A 19,568-nucleotide genomic window follows, 5' to 3' on the forward strand; every position below is an offset into this window, starting at 1 on the left:
GCTGATTTTTGTCTGCTTCCCCTTGATGGAACTGGGGCTTCTCAGGCCACCTGCCCTAAGCCTCCAGGTCCAGTGCTGAGCCCTGAGATACCTCCATTACTTAAACCCACCCGTCTCCCAGAACTCCACCCCAAAGATGTGGAGCTTCTGGTTACAGTTTAACTCTCTTAGGGGCACGCAGTCACTGTGAACCAGTCAACACACACCTTATGCCCTGTTATACTTAATCATGTCTAGCATAGGAGATTACAGATCATACTAAATGCATGTCCCTGCTTCACTACTCCAAGGCATTCCTTGGACTGGTGTCTGAGTCCCTTATGTTGTCCAATGTCCTTGGGCTCATCTGGGCTCAGGAAAGACCCCCCCCCCACCCTCCACTCCATCAGGGTGCTACATGCCATGTGACCTCTCCCTCCTGAAATCCCTTACTCAGCTTCTGTGACCTTGCTCTCTCTTGCCTCTTCCTGCCTTACGCCTCTGTTCATGTGTGTTTCTTTATTTAAATCGCTCCTGGTCTCTTGTTCTACTCCTAGTAAGTTTCTACTGCTCTTACATTCTCCCCTCCTTTCAGAGGAATCAGATAAACAGCTTTTCTAAGGCAGCAGTTTACCCACTAACCCAGGTGTTTGCACCCGAATAGGGTGGTTATGTCCGGAACACCTTCTGTTGTATCTGTCTGGTGTAGCCTGCTCCAGGGCTTGTCAGCAACAGTGGAGTCACATACATACAGGCACTCATAGTACAGCAGTTCTTCATAATACAACTTCACAATATCAGTCAGAATTCATAAACTGTACAGACATGACCCCAGTTCACCACAGGGTGGGCCTGGAATGGATTGTTGAATGAACTCAGAGCCCAGGTATCTGTTGGTGGGTGTTGAGATAGACTGTTGCAGCTGTTGGCTGCAAGGGGGCTGGGCTGAAAATTCCTTTATTTTTTGCTTTTGTTGTCCTTTAGCTAAAGCACTCTGTTACACAGAGAAAGTCACTTAGACGCGTGCAGCGGGATTGGGTTCCACTGTATGCCAGAGTGTTTCCATGTAGCCCCCCTCACAGAATAACTGGATGGCTCAGGGTGACATGCTGTGGCCACTGAATTAGAGTGCCCTGTTGAAATGTGAGTTCAAATTGGGCCCTTGGCAGCTTTCTAAAAGCGTGTGTTGTGCATATTAATGTCCTTTCGCAAGGGGTCCTCCGGAAGTCTTGCCCTGACAGTAACGCTTCTGGTTTTAAAAGCTGATATTTCAAGCTACTCTTAGATTCACACTCTGAATTTTACATCAGAAGTATGGTATGGGAAAACAGAATTAATTAAATATAAGGAAGATGAAAGACTTTAGTAAGCTTTAGGGTAATGCAATCATACTGCATGCTCCTCACCCATTTCCTGAACAATGGCACTGAGTGTGATCAAAGAAAAGCAAGAAACTGCAACTTTCATCAGTAGCAGCATTTCATAGTGACTGCTGAGCATCAGAAATGCACTCTCAATACAGAACCCTATTCTAAGGACTGGCATGTGGTTGACATTGACTAAGGCAGCACCAGGATATATTGTCAGAAAAACCAGTAACTTATGATTTAGAATGAAAAACAAACATAAAACAAATTTGAGCTGTCTACAATAATTCATCCAATCTGTGCAAACTAAGGGATCACATCTATCATAGAAGATTAGTGTTGGAAGAGACCTCAGGAGCTCATCTAGTCCAACCCCCTGCTCAAAGCAGGACCAACACCAACCAAATCATCCCAGCCAGAGCTTTGTCAAGCCGGGCCTTAAAAACCTCTAAGGATGGAGATTCCACCACCTCCCTAGGTAACCCATTCCAGTGCTTCACCACCCTCCTCGTGAAATAGTGTTTCCTAATATCCAACCTAGATCTCCCCCAATGCAACTTGAGACCATTGCTGCTTGTTCTGTCATCTGCCACCAGTGAGAACAGCCTAGCTCCATCTTCTTTGGAACCCCTCTTCAGGTAGTTGAAAGCTGCTATCAAATCCGCCCTCACTCTTCTCTTCTGAAAACTAAATAACCCACTTCACTGCCTCGCGGAGAGCAGGGTTTGCTTTTAATGATGTAACATGGCCTCCCTGTCTCTCCCTGCTCCCTTGCCCAAGTGGGGAATAAGCAGGCATTTCTCATCCTGGCTCAACATCTTCCTGTTGGGGCATGTAGTTCAAGCCACAGTCCAGTCCAACTAAGGCAGTAATTCTCAAGCTTTTGTACCCCTTTCACATAGGAAGCCTCTGAGTGCGACCCCTGCTCCATAAATTAAAAACACTTTTTTATACATTTAACACCATTATAAATGCTGGAGACAAAGCAGAGTTTGGGGTGGAGGCTGACAGCTCGTGACCCCCCCCCCAAGTAATACCCTCGCAACCCCCTGAGGGTCCTGACCCTCAGTTTGAGAACCCCTGAACTAAGGCACCTGACTTCAGAGATGAGGAATAGAAAAGTAAGTCATATTAATATTTCCGTTTATAAACTCCCTAAAACATTTCTGAAATAAAGTAACGGGTAGCATGCACAGAATAGACTCATACATTCCAAGTCCAGAAGGGACCATTGTGATCATCTAGTCTGACCTCCTGTATAGCACAGGCCAGAGAACTTCCCCAAAATAGTTCCTAGAGCAGCTCTTCAAGGAAAGCATCCAATCTTGATTTAAAATTGTCAGTGATGGAGAGTCCATCACTGTCCTTGGTAAATTGTTCCAATAGGTACTTACACTCACCATTTTAAAATGATGCCTTATTTCCAGTCTGACGCTGGTTTAGTGAAATATAAAGGCTTTATTGACACTTATTGAAGATGGCCTACAGAACCCACTTTGCTGTACCACATGTGAATAATGCAGACATACCAATAAAACCTTTACATCATATCATCAGGAGGTAGCTGTAATTTACAGCTGGGGCTACATTGGAGCCCAGCCCCATTAGCAGAAGCTGCTCAGTTGTACTTGATGATGACCTGTTCTGTTCATCCCCTCTGAAGCACTTGGTACTGGCCACTGTCGGAAGACAGGACACTGAGCTATATGGACCTTTAGTCTGACCCAGTATGGTTGTTCTTGTGCCTCCTGCAGACTATTCTGGCCACATCTCCCCCCCCCCCCCCCGGGGTATCAATGCCCTTTTGGAGCATCCCTGGATTCTTGTGACCCTTTGCACGCAGTATATGTGAGGGAACTGAAGGTACTTTGTGCCACCACAACCTCCCTCTCTGTATTTTCCAATGCCCAGGGCTTTTGCTTGAATCAAGCCCTACCAGTGTTTGAAGTGTAAACAACAACATGGTATTTGGTTGCATTAATACCCCAACATGGCTCTCTTCAGAGTGCCCTATTTATGGAGAAAGCCAAACTGTATGGAAAGGCTTGTTCTTAAAGTTTTGCTAATGAAGCAAAATGCAGTAAGTTGGTATGTTTGTGAAATATTGCATGTGTGGATCTTAGAATGAACTAAGAAATACACTTTGTCTGAACTACGCAATCCTTATATTCAAATTGCATTGGGTGCTGTAGGTCATTTTCAATGTCTCCATTGCATTAGTTGAAGTCAATGAGACTGGGTGTGGAAAAATTTGGCAGACCAAAAAAGTGCAGGAGGGAACACGGTAACTGCCATACAGTCTCAGATGACAGGTTTCAGATGAGTAATCAGTCCAGTATCCTGTCTCCCCCTGAAGCCAGTGGTATCTGTTTTGGATGAAGGTCCAAAAAACCCTGCAGCAGGCAGTTATGGAATAATTTGCCCCACGGAAAGTTTGTTCCTAATCCCCATCAGTGAAAGAAGTGTGTTAAGACACCCAACCACAGAAATTATCTTGGAGTTACACACAATCTTCAGCAAGTCTGGGCTTATGGGGTTTTATTGCACTTATTCCATTAACCCTCTCCTGCCTCTGAGACACAGGAGGTTTAGTTAGTTACTGTGTGAAAGCCACTTGGAGACCTTGGATGCAAAGTGCTTATAGCACTAAGCACTATGATGTGTGTCTCTCTGCCCACACAAAGCTGGGGTTTCAAGCGCACAAACAGCTAACCAGGCAAGTATTCAGAGTAAAGGGATTCAACAGATGCCTTTGGAATGTAGCCCTTTAAGTATGCAGCTCTCTAGCTTCCTATGTTAGTGTTTAGCAGGCTTCACATCCTCTTCCTTCTCCTGCTGTTCCTTTGTCCAGCTCCAGCTCCATTCTCTCCCCACTCCCTTCCAGGCCTCAGGTGAGACGCTCACATTTCCCTTTGTCCCATTTTCCTCCATAGCTGTGATCTCCCTTACTTCTCAGGGGAGAGCCAGGGGCTGAAGGGAAATGGGGCTGGCCCTTTAAGGACACAGAGGGGTCCCTACCATTCCTGCTCCCCCCCTCAACCCCAGCCCCCCCTCCCACTTCCAGCCCCCCAACTTCCTCATGGCTCCAGCCCCTAGCACACCTCCCAACCCAGCTACTCCTGCCCCTCAACCTTCCTGCTGCTGCAGAGTCCTGATTGCCTCTGTTCCTCCAACACCCTCCAGTCCCTCCCTGCCCCCAATCTCTGCCCTCCTGCGCTGCTCCCTGCCCAACCCCTACCCCCAACTCCCCCCAGTCCCTCCCCGCCCTCAATCTCTGCCCTCCTGTGCTGCTCCCCGCCCCCCAACTCCCCCCAGTCCCTCCCCGCCCCCAATCTCTGCCCACCTGCGCTGCTCCCCGCCCCATCCCTCCCCCCCAAATCCCCCCCATCCCTCCCTGGCCTCGCCCCCACCCCGTGCAGCTCCCCGCCCCCTCCCTACCCCCCAACTCCCTCCCCGCCCCCAATCTCTGCCCAACTGCGCTGCTCCCCGCCCCCCAACTCTACCCCGGTCCCCTCGCGGTCAGGACTGTCCCTCCCCCAGCTCCCCCCAGCAGGCGGGACGGCAAATGGCCGCAGCCCAGCCCAGCCCCTGCCCCCCGCCGGACCTTTCCGCCCCGCCCTCCCCACGGGAGGCAGTTGAGGGGGCTCGGCGCAGGCGCCCTGCCCCAGGGGGTTCGCCGGCCGGCCGGCCGGCCCTCGGGAGTGGGGAGGGGGGTGAGGCGAGGGAGCCTGGCCGGCGGCGGCGGCCACACAAAGCCCCGGCTCCTCCCTCCCCTCCCCGCTCGGCGAGGCGGGCAGCGCCGGGCCGCTCCCGCCGCGGTGGGCAGGAGGCCGAGCGAGGTAAGGGCCTGGCGCGGCGCCGCCCCGCGGGCTGTGCGGACGCGCGTGAGGGGAGGGGGCCCGGGCCGGGCCGGGCCGAGCCGAGCCGAGCGACGGTCCCCAGCGCTCCCCCTTGCCCTGAGGGGACTCCCCCGCCTCGCTTCCGGGGCACGTCACCGCGCTGGGCTGGGGCCGGCTCCTCTCGGTGGCTGGGGGGGCAGGATCTGGGCCTGTGTTGGGGCGGGGGGGGGGATGTTCACACCCCTCGCCGTGAGTGAGGAGCCGCTCTGGAGCGCTTACGTGGCTCCGCTGCGTTTGAAATCCCCCCCCTTTGGCCCAGGGAGCCACCCGCTCTTCTGAGCCCCTGCGTGTCGCAGGTAACCTCAGCCACCGTGGGGCGTGAGACCAAAGGCTTGCAGCCTGCCCGAGACTAGGCTGTCCTGTGCCGCAGGCAACAGGGCCGCCCCCGATGCCTGGTATTCAAGGTCCCCCCTCCCCCAAAATGGCAAGGGCATGGCTGAGCTACACCTCGCTGGTCCTGGCAAGTGGCCCGCACCCATACGCTGCTGAGGAAGGGCACTGCTGTGGGGGCACTGACCTGGGGGGGGGTTCTTTCCTGACCCCAATATATGGTGATCAGTAAGACTCCTAACCTCTGGGTAGCTCGAAAAACTGAATAGGAAGTTGTTCTTATGAAATGCCAAGCAAAAATATGTTTCGGAGTGGTAGCCGTGTTAGTCTGTATCAGCAAAAACAAGGAGGAGTCCTTGTGGCACCGTAGAGACTTAACACATTTATTTGGGCACAAGCGTTCGTGGGCTAAAACCCACTTTAAGGTGCCACAAGTACTCCTCGTTGTTTTAACAAAAATATTAGCATTCTTATGAAGTCCTATTTTTAACCACCCTTTAAATTATCTTATCACTTTCCTTTATTGGCTGGTTTCAGTGGTAGCCATGTTAGTCTGTATCAGCATGAGGAAAACTTCTTGGTTGATTTTCTCTTTAGTAGTTTTAAGCGGTACATCCTCCCCAAAAAACACACAACTTTAAAATGATTCACAATGACCAGGTCGCACATGTAACTGACATTGATTATCACATGATCTCACCTTAGTTTGCCTTCTGTTGTTGGTCATGCATACTTGTCACTTTGTCTTAACTTAAATTATAAACTCTTTGGGGCAGGGCCTGTGTCTTACTGTGTGTTTGTACAGTGCCTAGCACAATGGAGTCCTGATCCTAACTGGGTCTTTTGAAGCTGCAGCAATACACATGATAAGCAGATTGACCAAAGGTAGTGTAAGATTACTTGGTCCAGTAGTCTGTTCCAGTGACTGTTAGTCTCTTTCAAAATGGAATGGGTGTTCCCGTCTTCAAAAGGAAGTGACACACACGCAATATCACCAATTTACCGTCTTTTAAATCTTTCCTTAAAACCTACCTATACTATGATATTTACAGATTGCTCCCATCTGGGATTGGCAAGCAGGTGGAGAACTTTGACTTCTGATTTTCTGCAAAATTTTGTTTTTTATTGTTACCTCATCCTCCCAACACAGCCAGCCTCCACTTATCTGTTTTGCCCACCTGTTGCATCCTGTCTGAGGTGTAGATTATGAGTTCCTTGGGCAGGGACCATCATCTAGTATATGGCGTGTAGCACAATGGGGCTCTGATCATTGAGTGGGGAATTCCGGGCCTACAGTACAAACTTTTGCCAGCATAGCTATGTTAGTAAGGATGATCCCTGGCCAATGTAGCTGTGCAGGCAAAAGCCCCTGGTGTAGAGTTATACTGGTATAATTTATTTCACTTGGTAATTAGGGGTAGGGCACTGGAATAAGCTATGCCAGCAAAAACACATTTTGCTAGTATAAGCTTCATCCACGCTAGGGGCACTTTGCCAGTACTATTCAAGTCTGTTCTAGGTTTTGTATACTGCACGCATCACTGTACTGTCTAAGTGCCTAAAAAACAATTGCTCCTTAACAGGGGACAAATATATACTGGCATCGCTATACCAGGAAAGTGCTCCTTGTGTAAACCTGGACTGAGAAAAGGCAACCACTTCTTTAATATGTAGGATCTGTTTATGTTGGAGATAATTTAATTATTTCCTAAATAGTAGACTCTATTTGGGACAGATTTTTTTGACTGCTACTTGATTATATGGGCAGGTAGGACAGTACTAGCTAGAAATGTCTATTAATAACATGTTGTTTGTAGTGTTGTCATTATAGCAGCCCTGTTGGTCCCAGCATACAAGAGAGACAAGGTAGGTGAGGTAACCATTTGTTGGTCCAGTAAAAATATATTACCTCTCTACTGTGTCTCTCTCTCAATCACATAACTAAGCAGGAAAAATGGGTCATGTTTCTTTTTGAATTGAATTTCTGATTTGGAGTTGTCCTCTTTAGCTGTACAATATTAAATACAGAATGCATTTGATATCACTAACAAAAGGTGTTGCTAAATGCATTGATTTATCTTTTATATTACTTAAAAATAAAACAAAATGCTTACCAACGTTAGCATGGGGGGGGGGGAGAGAAATGAATCTTGACTTTCCTCAAAATATGGAGGAACAGTTATGTAGATCAAAATCCTTAATCTTGCAACTTTCCCTGAATCCACTCATCGAAGATTCTGTTTATAGCTTTCAGTGCTCTCATCATAATTTTGTTGGGAATCTATCTGGCAACTTGTTCACATTTAATAAACTAATAAGAGATTATTTATGAGGTTGTGAGGAGAGCTTGTCAGAAATGTCAATTAATTTTTTCCCCCCAAATTTCCCAAGGAAGTTTTCTGGTTTTATCAAAAACTGAAATAAAAACTCAAAATTGTTCAATTTAAAGCAACCCAACTCTTTTAAGAACTGAACACCATATACTGTTACCAAAAGAAAATCAATTTCTGGCTTTTCATTGGAAAACTTGAAGAAAAAACAAACTTTTTCTGTGAAAAGTTTTGCTTTGGTGATACAGACATTTTTCATCTAAAAATGTTTAGATGAAAAAATTGCAACCAGCTTTTGATATGATCATTGTGAAATGAACTGGTGGATTTGTACAGCTAAATACCCACCTCCTTTTCCCCAAGGACCTTCCATGTCCCATGGTGGTGGGTTTCTGAGGATTCCCCACACACATACTATTATTTTTAACATCCCTTCAGGCCCTGGGTTGCAGCTGTAGTCTTTCAGGATGAGGAGAATTGGACTGGTATTGGTATTCTATAGAATGTATTGTTCTGAGGATCATTGTTGAGGGAGAGAAGGTAGTTCCTTCTCTAGGGCCTAACTGTGATCTTTCTGCAGCATTTTTTGTGCCTCCTGACCCAGATGATAAGGATGGAAACGGGAACCCAGCTAGTATGTCTTGCCTGGAAATGGCAAGTATCCCTGATAGGTCAGTGAGTCAGTAACCCACATATGTTGTGGAGCAAAGTAATCTAGCATTTAAAAATAGCCTCTAAAAATGCTTGTATAAAACAAACCAAAGTTACTGATTGATCAAGAGTTTGGAATGGCAGAGTAAATATTCAAGTCCAAGCAAAAAACATTGAAAATTTCATATTGGTCATATCTTTGAACATGAGAATTAGTGGACTGACTTGACTATGTGAAATGAGTTTGGTGGTCTCAGTCCAACTCTTAGGGCACATCACAAAACCAGTGCCATAATTACCACTAATTGGTACCTTTATTGGCAGTCTCTGCAGAGGGATAAGGCCCTATTTAAAGCCTATTAAAGTCATGGGACACTTTCCATTGATTTTTTTTTCCAGTGGGCTTTGTATCAGGACCTGACTGGCATGGAAACTGAACTGTTGCCTCACCTCCTAGAGGTGGTAAGATTAGGTAATTTGCTAAGGAAACAAATTGATATAAAATAACTTAATATGACATAGTAGCAGTGTGATGGATATGTGGTTTGTTTGTTTTTGTTTTTGTTTTGAGGGCAGGGGGAGTATCTATCCAATATTTGTCTGAGTTTAGTTCACTGAAAACAAATGCCTCTGTGCTCACAGATGGTAGATAATAAGGTAAAACACTTTAAGCAATACAGTTGCTATTGAAACTGTGCTTTTGTATGCAACAGAATATCAGTGCTGAAAGAGACTGTTTATACATCCAGTTCTTACCCTGCTGTAATTACACAGTCCTATCTAAAGAGCTGAGTTTCAGTGTGAATGAGTTCTGCCCCTGCTGCACAGAGTCTGAATGAGGGTTGAGGGGGGAATGGAAATCTCTCCTTCAGTGTATAAGCAGGCTGTGAGGCTGCAGCACAGTTCATCTATGAATATTAGTCTAGCCTTTATGCTGGAATAGTGGCTGCTATTGCTTCATATCTCTGTTACTGGATTGAAGTGTCTCTGATGTTGTGACCCTTCTTTCAGCCTGGACCTGAAACTTCTCTTGTACTGCAGCCTGTTATGGGCTGGCACAGAGGGATCTCGCCAAGATGCATAGCCTCTTCCCCTTCTGCGCCCCCACGCCCTTTGTAGCCCGACCACAGAGCTGAAATGGGTTGAAGGGTCCTAGTTTGCATCAAAAGTGAATCTCGCTCTAAGGTTGTGTCTACCCTAGACCTCTTATTCTTAAAAGTTCCTATTCTTTCTACCACTGAGTCATCTGTATCAGTGGTAGCAATGGTGGGAGCACTAATGCAGCCACTAGTGCCTTCTGTTACAACTACCATGTAATCTAATCCCCCACACAGCAGTTCTAGACAAAACAGTGGTTAAAATACAAGTTGTCTACCTATGCTGATTCTCCCACTCTTCGATTCATCCACGGACCCGAACCAGTTAGTGCAAAAATGAGAAGGCCATATGAAAAGAAGGCTAGTATAGACAGGGTGCTGGTAGGTAGCCTTTCAACTATTAAATGTTGTTGTTTCTTAAAGACAGGGTGGATTTGATTTAAATCACAAGTCAGGAAGACTAGATTTAATCATGGATTTCTACATAAAAGTGCATTCTGGAATATGCTGCTCAAACAGTTTCACTATTGTTTCTACTGCCTGTCCCTCCCTTCTCACATTTATCTCCAGACATCTTCTCCTTGTCCAGATCTATTCTGCCCCCACCAATCTTCTATTCATTGAATTTTTTGAAACTTTGCACTTTCAGAGAGAGGTAAGGGATTGACTCTGTGTACACAAATTTGCAGAGGGACAATAGAGTGAGGTCTGTTGTTTCTCACCTCTATTTATTAATTTAAAAACACTTTTGCTGTTAACAAGCATTTTATCTCTGGGGACACAAATCCATAGTTTGAGAATTGCAAAACTAAGCATCTCTGATGGTATCTTCTAGACTGAGCACTGAGTCCCATTGGGTAGATAGAAAGATTAAACTACGTAATCTATACAGAAGCCCCTGGAACCCCATAAAATTGCGTCCCTAATCCATGAACTATTGGAACTTATTTACAAAACTTTTCTTAAACATTACATAAATATATTGTCTCATACTGTAGAATTAGAATTTATAATCCCTATTCCATGATGAGACATCTTGGAGCCTTAATGTATCATAATTAAAACTATCTTTAGATATTTTTTTATAAAAATGCTTTTTGAGGAAAAAACCTATGATTTTTTGATTAAAAAAATCATTGATTTTTATCCACCCTGCTTAAAGACATTAATCAGGATAAAAGCAAAAGTAGGGAACAGTGTGAACTTTGCAAGGTTTCACAGCTTATTACAGTATTTGCACAATAACAACAGCAGAAAAGAGCCTTTATTAGATCCAGGTTAGGGGTTGGATTCTCCTTTTACACTTATTTACACTTCAAAGGGAGTTACTTCTGATTTACACCATTGTCAATGAGAGCTGAATCAGGTCCAAGTAGTTGATCATCTCAACTTGCTTTTGCCTCATTGTACTTGCATGTAAGCGTATATATTATTCAGTGCTCTTACATTGAGCACATGCTGTACTTTTAAGTACAATTGAACATTTATTTTGCAAAGAGAGTCCCTGAAACTATACCCTCATTTAATCTAACCAATAGTATGGGGAAAAAGATATTTAAATCTTATTTCAAAAATGGGTGGCTTTAAGTAAAGTGACAAACAATTGTGATATCCTCTTAATGCATTTTCATGAATGGATTTTTGTGATGTAGCCCTTTCTAAAGCCATTAAGGAGCAGGTCAGGAATATTTTGCATTCTGTGTCTAGTCATTTAAACAATAGCATAATCAAAATTCACTTCAGTATTGTTGACATATGGAACATATTCCTCCATTTTTGACTGCATGCTGTTTATATGGACTTTACTGTTGCTTTGATCTTCATGCGGAGAGTGCAGTTTGGAAACATGGTCCAGGTGTCAACATGCTGTTTGAAACTGCGGGCTTGTCTACACTGGCAGTTTACAGTGCTGCAACTTCTCGCTCAAGCGTGTGAAAAAACACCCCCCCTGGGCGCAGCAGGTTCCAGCGCTGTAAAGCGCCAGTGTAGACAGTGCACCAGTGTTGGGAGCCGCACTATTCCCCTCGTGGAGATGGGGTTTTTTTTAGAGCGCTGGGAGAGCTCCATACTGGCAATGTTAAAGCGCGCGCCCTGAGTCCTTCTAATCTTGCAGCTTTCTAAGAAGAATGTTAAATCAAGACCTGTGGGCCTGGATTTTATCAACTAGAGAAACTTTCCAGTGAAAACCAAGCAGGTTTGATAGAGGAGAGACATTCCTTTTCCCTATTCCTTTTTAAGAATAAAATTTACATGTATCAAATTTTGAGGAAAAGAACTTTTGGAGTACCAAGCCTATTTTCCCTCTGGTAGGTGATCTCTATTCTCTGTGGGTATCCTTGGAAATAGCAGTCTCCTATCCTAAAACAGATATATGGATGGGATTTTCCAGAATATTCAGCATAGGTCTAATTCTGCTCCCCTTGGAATCGATGGGAGTTTTACTATTAAATAGGAACAGAGGTTTTGAAAATCCCACAGTAATTTATATGCTTTTGCAACTTTTTTCCACAGATTGTACCAGAGTTCAAATAACCCTTTAACTGAGCCTTTCCTGATATGTATTATTTATTTATACATACTGTGGTGGAACCAAAGAGCCTCAACCAGGTTGAGGCCCCATTGTGCTGGGTGCTGTACAAACATATAATAAATGACAATTCCTGCCCCAAGGTACTTGCAGTCTAAAACACAAGACATAACACGTGGGTGAGACAAAAATGTGGGTGGGATGGGAAGGAGGACAAGGTAGCAGTAATGAAAGGGAACTTAATCCTCTCCTTCCTTAAACCTCAGAACACAGGTGAGTGCAAAATTCCCTGCAACAATAGATTCTTTTCAGAGTAGCAGCCGTGTTAGTCTGTATTCGCAAAAAGAAAAGGAGTACTAGTGGCACCTTAGAGACTAACCAATTCAGTTGAGCATAAGCTTTCGTGAGCTACAGCTCACTTCATCGGATGCATTATGTACTCCTTTTCTTTTTACGAATAGATTCTTTGGAGAACATGTGTTTAAATACCCAGTTCAGGTTTAATATCCAATTTTGCCCTTGGGCGATGATTATCTCCCTGAATTCAGAAAAGGTCTGCCCCGTGTAATTTTGTAAGCTATTTAAATACTGAGAGCCAGATCCTCAGATATAAATCAGTCCAGTTTCATTGACATTAATGAAGCTATGCCAGTTGACACCAGCTGTGGACTTGGCCTGCACTGCACATGCTAATTTGAGGCCTGTTCAATTTTCAAAGCCTTTTCTCAAAGAACCTCTTTTTGCTCCCCTTCGCACCATCTCCGGAATGTGTATGTCTCTCTTTTGGCTTAACGCCTGGGACTAAGCACAACGCTAAATGTGACCTCACAAGTGCTTCGCAGAGAAGAATTGTCTTTCCTTACTTGTAAAATGGTTCCCCTGCTTCTGCATTCTAAAGTATTCTTTTTCCTTTTCCTTTGTTTTTGGTCAACACAGGGTCCCTATGTTCAAATAATTAACTCTGGGGTTCTTTTCATTCTGTATTAGAGCCAAAATACATTTCAACATGCAAATAAGCTATAGTCTCATTGGCTTTCCCTACCTGCATGACATTACATTTGCTGACATTCCCCATCCGATGAAGTGAGCTGTAGCTCACGAAAGCTAATGCTCAAATAAATTGGTTAGTCTCTACGGTGCCACAAGTACTCCTTTTCTTTTTACCTGAACCTAACATCCTCTTTCAGCTAAACTCTTGCTTCCTTTGTTCTGCTAATGATTGACTCTGGGCATATGCCATATAAGATATTTAAATACCCAGGTAGAGAAAAGTTCCAAAGTACCCAAGCTGCATCTTGGCCAGACTTAAAATAGCAGATTCAACTGTATGCTTAGGAGGGCGAATATATGGAGAGACTTAGAAATCCCAGCTTGGCCAACCTGAGACTGCTTTATGTTCCTCTAGGAGCTGAAGGGTAGGGCAGATTGGGTAATGAGTGGATGGAGCCTGGACTCAGCCAGCTAACATAGCGGAGCCAGTGCATAGGGGGAAGTAATTTGTGTCATGTAATGGACTGGCATGGATTAAATTCCCCCATGGAGTAAAGAACAAAATTGTGCCTCTCTTGAGTCCCAGTTCAGCCTCATATCTGCTCCTGGGCAAACATAACTATGCTATGTCCTGCCTTTTACTGAGGATTCACAGGCACTCCATAATTGAGTCATGTATTAGGTTTGACCTGATAATGATCGAGGGCCAGATTGCGATAGGAATATTTCCACTGGCATTAATTAGACTGTGTGTATGGAACAGCTCATCAGTTTGAGCAAATGAATTCAGTTTGGGATAAACATATTGTTATAAAGAAGAACATCAAGTTCACGAGAATAAACACCCACTGCTTTTGGTGATTGGGCCCTTGCTACATTCCTGACCCTGAGTTTATTTGGCCAATAATTTCTTGGGAAAAAGTTTAGATGTTGGCAACTGTGGGACATAGACAAGGAGTAAAATTTTTATAATAAGTTGTTCTAGCAATGGTTGGGGATTTAAAAAATACCTGTTTTGCAATGTTCAGAGCAGTTAATGCAAGATGGAAAAAACACTGTGATTTAGACAGTTTAAATAGCTATCAAAAAGGAAGCCAAAATTCTTAGTGTGTTCATAAGGCCCACATCTGCTTGGGGAACGCCACAGTACCATATATCATTTAAAATTTCTCTGTCCAAGTGCCAAGTCATGAGCACTGCTGTTGTACATGGCTGTTATTAGGGTCCAGAGAAAACCTTATAAGTTGTGATTACTTTGGAATTGGAATTTGATCAAAACCTCAGTATTTGACGTGAGTTTCAGTTTTGGAAAGTGTAACTTGGTGATGTAATATTTTTGGTCCTGTAATTTTTATAATATGAGCTGTTCAATCTTGATTTTTGTACATATGAAGCAGTTTATTGTAGCTAAGATCAAGTATCTTTCATTACGTACATTAGGAACTGGGAGCTGAATGCTTTGTAACTTGGCTATAAAAACTGAAACTTGGAAAATGTCTTAGCAATGAGCAAACCTTTCCTCTTTTAGTTAGATTTGTTGAACTATAAATATCGATGTGGGAGTTTGTAAGTCAAATGCCAAAAATGCAAACACAGGCCCAGGACCTGCAAAAGGAGCACAGGCACCAATCCTGGAAAGACTCCTGTTGACTTTGATTGGCTTTGTATTAAATCAAATGTAGGCAGAACCCATTGGAACTTGTAGGAAGGATCTGTCTGCATGGATACAGTTGCAGGATCAGGATCCTTACTTGCACAGAAATCTGCCAGAGAAGGCTTTGGTTTTATTGCCTTTCATAATTTCAAGAAATCCCAGAGAGTTCTCTGTTTTAATATCAGGGAATGGAGTGGTGGAAATTGTTCCTTGGTGACACTTGATTTTTTCCAAGTGTCAGCACAGCAAAAGAATAGAAAACTCAGTTACAAATTTCTGAGAAACAAACCCTGAGCTCAGAATGGAAGAGCTACAAGAAAATTACCTACAGTCGCAGTGACAAGTGCACAGGTTTCGTGAAAGTCACATGGCACAGAGCAAATTCAGGCTGTAGAAGATATATTCCATTGCCACATTACCCCATCCTGTGTTAAGAGCCATAGGAGGGGGCTCTGTGGGAGGAAATATCTGAGGAGACTCACAGCATCTTATGATGCCTCTCCCTCCCAGTGTAAAAAGTGTGTGATGCCCATGCCTGAACTTGGAGTGCTACCAGGCATGAAACCAAAATATGCTAATTCTGTGATGGTATCAGGGTTATTGAGAGTTATATTTAGTAGTGGCAGTTCTATTTTTCCTTGATGCAAATATAAAAATGTAAGGAAACTCCCTATAAAAGTTATCGTTAATAGACCACAAAGGTTGTAGATACCTATGTATTACATAAAGAAACACCATCCATTGAAACCTGGTCGGTTTTAAATTTGTGATAAAAATAGCTTCAGGTATTTCATGTATTCTTTAGTCCTTTTGACAAGTTTTGTGATTTTACAGCCTCTCCTTTTACCATGTGTTTAAAATATTTTTCTCTTCCCACATGACCCGCATAGGCAAAGAAAACAAGATTTTATTGGTTATGCAGAGTAAATAGTGGAATTGACTACGTACAAAACAGAGTCAGATGCACAAAATTAATTTTCCTAGATCTTTCAATTATAATAATGTTAGGTTGTGGTCCTGCAAACATGAACCCAGTCCCGGAAAGACTTAAGCACATTGACGTCAGTGGGATTACTCGTGTACTTAAAGTTAAACATGTGTACGTGCACAAGTGTTTGCTGGATTGGGGCCGTGACTAGTTCCACTGAGTTTCCTGGGACTATGTGTGTGTGTGTAAGTGCTTTTAGGAATAGGCTCTTGACTCTTGCCTGTCATTGGTAAGTATGACAGGTTTCAGAGTAACAGCCGTGTTAGTCTGTATTCGCAAAAAGAAAAGGAGGACTTGTGGCACCTTAGAGACTAACCAATTTATTTGAGCATAAGCTTTCGTGCATCCGATGAAGTGAGCTGTAGCTCACGAAAGCTTATGCTCAAATAAATTGGTTAGTCTCTAAGGTGCCACAAGTCCTCCTTTTCTTATTGGTAAGTATGACATTTTCAGACAGGTTTTTTCTAAAGTTGACAGAATCCCTTTAAAAAAGTAAAGTTGTGATTATAAAAAACAAAACAAACCCCCAAATGTTTGAAAGCCAGGAACTAAAGTGAAGTAAAAGTTTTGAAAAAATATAACAGAAATGTTTCAAAATCTGGCAAATTATAAACAATGATCACTAAAGGTTTCACAGTCTCAAGTCTGAGGGCTGGTCTACACATACAGTGCTGCATTGGCACTGGTGCGGTGATGCTGCTGCAGTGCTTAGTGAAGATGCTCCCTGTGCTGATGGAAGAGCTTCTCTCATTGGTACCCCACTTCCGTGAGAGTCAGTAGCTATGTTGATGGGAGAAGCTGTCTCAACAGGAGTTTGGGTGATATAACTGCGTCACACAGAGGTGTGAATCTTCCACACCAGTGAGCGATGTAGTTATACTGAAATAAGTATATAATATAGACCAAGCCTGACCATGTCTCAGTTCCCGTTTACTTATCCACGATGCTTTTTGCTAATTACTGTGCTTGGAATTATTGGCATAGTATCTGGAGAGTAATAAGCCTTACTCAGGTTAATTCAAGTTTTCACATAATTTTTTCATCAAATTTTGCAATTATAATCAAATTTCTGTCTTGCTCAGGCAAGTGGATAACCTATCAAATTGAGTAGGAATTATTATTAAACATATACTTACCATTTTTTATATGTGTCTTTGAAAATATACATGTTTGGTGTGGCTTTTTCCAAGACATGCAAACTTCCAAGATAAATATTTGATTTACTAGATTTCAGATTCACTTTTTTTATGTTCAGAAGAAAAGGATTATTTAATCCCTTATTATTTCAGCAACTGTTGCACACATGTAAACTATCATTTATAATATATGTTTCCCATATGGTTAACAGTGGTTCTAGAAACCAAAGAAGTGACTTGGCTCTACTTCACATCTCTTGTTCCTTGCTAAACATAGCTTAATGATATGTATACACCTTTCTTCTAGACTAGGCATTTCCCGTTTACTGCCTTCCTTTTATTGGTAATTTTATAGTTGCCATGTGTTGTGCTGACTGAAAATCCCTACAGTTTCTGTGATGTGGCATATAGTGGAGATTAAATAGCCCCCAAACACCCCACCTTGACAGTTCTGTCAAACTAAAGCCTTATTCTGCTTCAGCTTTCTTTTGAGGCCAACCAATCCACAAAAATATTCTGATCAAATTTATCAGAGAATCATAGAATATCAGGGTTGGAAGGGACCTCAGGAGGTCATCTAGTCCAACCCCCTGCTCAAAGCAGGACCAATCCCCAATTTGTTGCCCAGATCCCAAATGGCCCCCTCAAGGATTGAACTCACAACCCTGGGTTTAGCATATTCTGCCAAGTTTCTTGATTTTGTATGACTTAATTTTCATAATATATTGTATTTTGCCAATCACTGAAAGTTATGTTACAGGTTGTGTAAGAAACAGTAATAACACAGTAGCAGTTACCTTCTTTAACAGTTACAGCTACTAAAACCGCAGCTTTATTACTAGCTACTCATGTATTTTGCAGAGCTGTCTGTGATGAGGTGGGAGTACAGAGGTTTACTCTATAGAATTGTGGAAAAGTTTGGAGCCTTTGAATATGCCATTAATATGTTTAATAGAAGACAGAAAGCAGAAAGTGCTATTCTAAGTGCTCATAAAACACATTTATTTTCTACTAGTGACTAGAAAGGGCTGCTCTCATAGGACCAATTAATATACTTTGTCATACAGCCACCTCTTCCTTCCAAATAAACAACTTTATTGACATCATTATAACTCCACCTACCGGGAAACTGTGTGTCAGTTGTGACTGGCAGACTTCTATTTTATTTTTTTGCCTCCTTGCTTCCTGGTATAGGTCTAGCTATAATACTGTCTGCTGGGATGTTTCCTTTCCGGGATGGGAGAAGAGGCAGACCGACAAAATACATTACAAGTAAGTAATTATTTTCTTCTCTGTGTGTAACTAAGCCTGGTGTACTCCTTTGAATTCTGTCAAATTGTATGGAAAGAAAAAAACTTTACTTCATTAGCAGAGCTTGATTTGGATTTGGAGTAGTTTCCTGACAGAAATCTGGATTTCATAGGACAAGTGTGATGAATTTAAGAAAGGCAGCTGAAAGGAACTCAGCCCTGCTCAGTAGTGCCCTGATGCAGTGAGGTACCTGACCTTGGTGGGACTATGCACGTGTTTAAAGTTATGCACATTCTTAAGTAAGCATTATCGTGGCATAGGCCAAGAAGAGATTTTGCTTAAGTGTAACTGTTAGAGTACCTACAATGGTCCTAGTACGGTACTGGCCTTGGTGGTTTAGAGGTTGTATACCCACTCCCCATTGTTTTTAAAACCTGTACAATATTCAAAATGTGGTTGCTCATTTAAATGTATGATTGCAAAGGTCTCATTATGGTTGGTACCTTTGACAGCTATACGTAAGTGAATTTTATAAAGGCATTTATTCCCTATGAATTGAGAAACTCGGGGCCAGATAATCACAGGTTTAAGGTTAGTACTTTAATTTTACTTTTGGGAGCACCAGACCTGATTACTCAGCAGATGTTCTTTTAAAATTATACAAGATATTGTTACTTGATAACTAAATAGCACAAGTACATGTAGAATATTGAATTTTACTAAATGCAATACAATGAATGTTTTTTGGGGGTTAATTCATGATGATGGATTTAAATGTCTAATACTGTGAAACTCTGTGCCAGTGAGAAATCACTCCTTTCAACCGTATTAAATGTTTCCACTATCTTGCACTCTAAACTTTTCTCTGTATTGTAGTAACCCAGACAGTGAACAAACTCAGACTTTTTTGGTTCCAGGTAGCTACTACACAGTCTATTAATCAAACCCAAATAGCAGGTTTACTGACTTTATCTCCTCTGGAAGATTTTGGTCCAAATTTTCAGAAATAGGTACCTAAAATTTGGCTTCCAAATCCATGTTCGCAAGAGTGTTTGATTGCTCAGTAGCTCCCATTGACATCAATAGAACCTTCTGGGTGAGCAACACTTTTGAAAGTCAGGTCACTTATTTAGCAGCCTAAATAAAGACATAGGAGCCTAACTTTATGCACCCTTCTTTATGGAGGGCGAGATTTTTTCAAAGGCATACAGGGCAGTTAAGCATCCAACTCCTTTTAACTGTGGATAAAAGTTGGGTGCCTAACTGCCCTTTGTGCCTTTTGAATATCTGCCTCTTTAACTAGGGCTCCTAAATCCCTCCATAGGTACCTATATAAAGTGTCCTGATTACCAAAGGTGCTGATCAGTGA

The 19,568-nt window shown here is 42.9% G+C and overlaps 1 protein-coding gene across 4 annotated transcripts in view; it reads left to right on the forward strand.

Moving 5' to 3' along the window:
- The first annotated feature begins 4,169 nt into the window (after window positions 1-4,169).
- The window catches only part of RIN2 (Ras and Rab interactor 2), a 106,260-nt gene continuing 90,861 nt past the window's right edge, over window positions 4,170-19,568 (forward strand). The window contains exons 1-2 of one of the 4 annotated variants that reach the window (XM_084622543.1): window positions 4,170-4,237; window positions 18,143-18,220. The gene's annotated coding sequence lies outside the window, so the exon portion shown is untranslated. Of the gene's footprint in view, window positions 4,238-5,001; window positions 5,186-18,142; window positions 18,221-19,568 lie in introns of those variants that run through there. The other 3 variants (XM_084622548.1, XM_084622544.1, XM_084622545.1) reach the window with 3 other exon arrangements.

The sequence above is a fragment of the Lepidochelys olivacea genome (assembly GCF_965140295.1).
Source record: "Lepidochelys olivacea isolate rLepOli2 genome assembly, chromosome: 3".
Taxonomy (NCBI): Eukaryota; Metazoa; Chordata; order Testudines; family Cheloniidae; genus Lepidochelys; species Lepidochelys olivacea.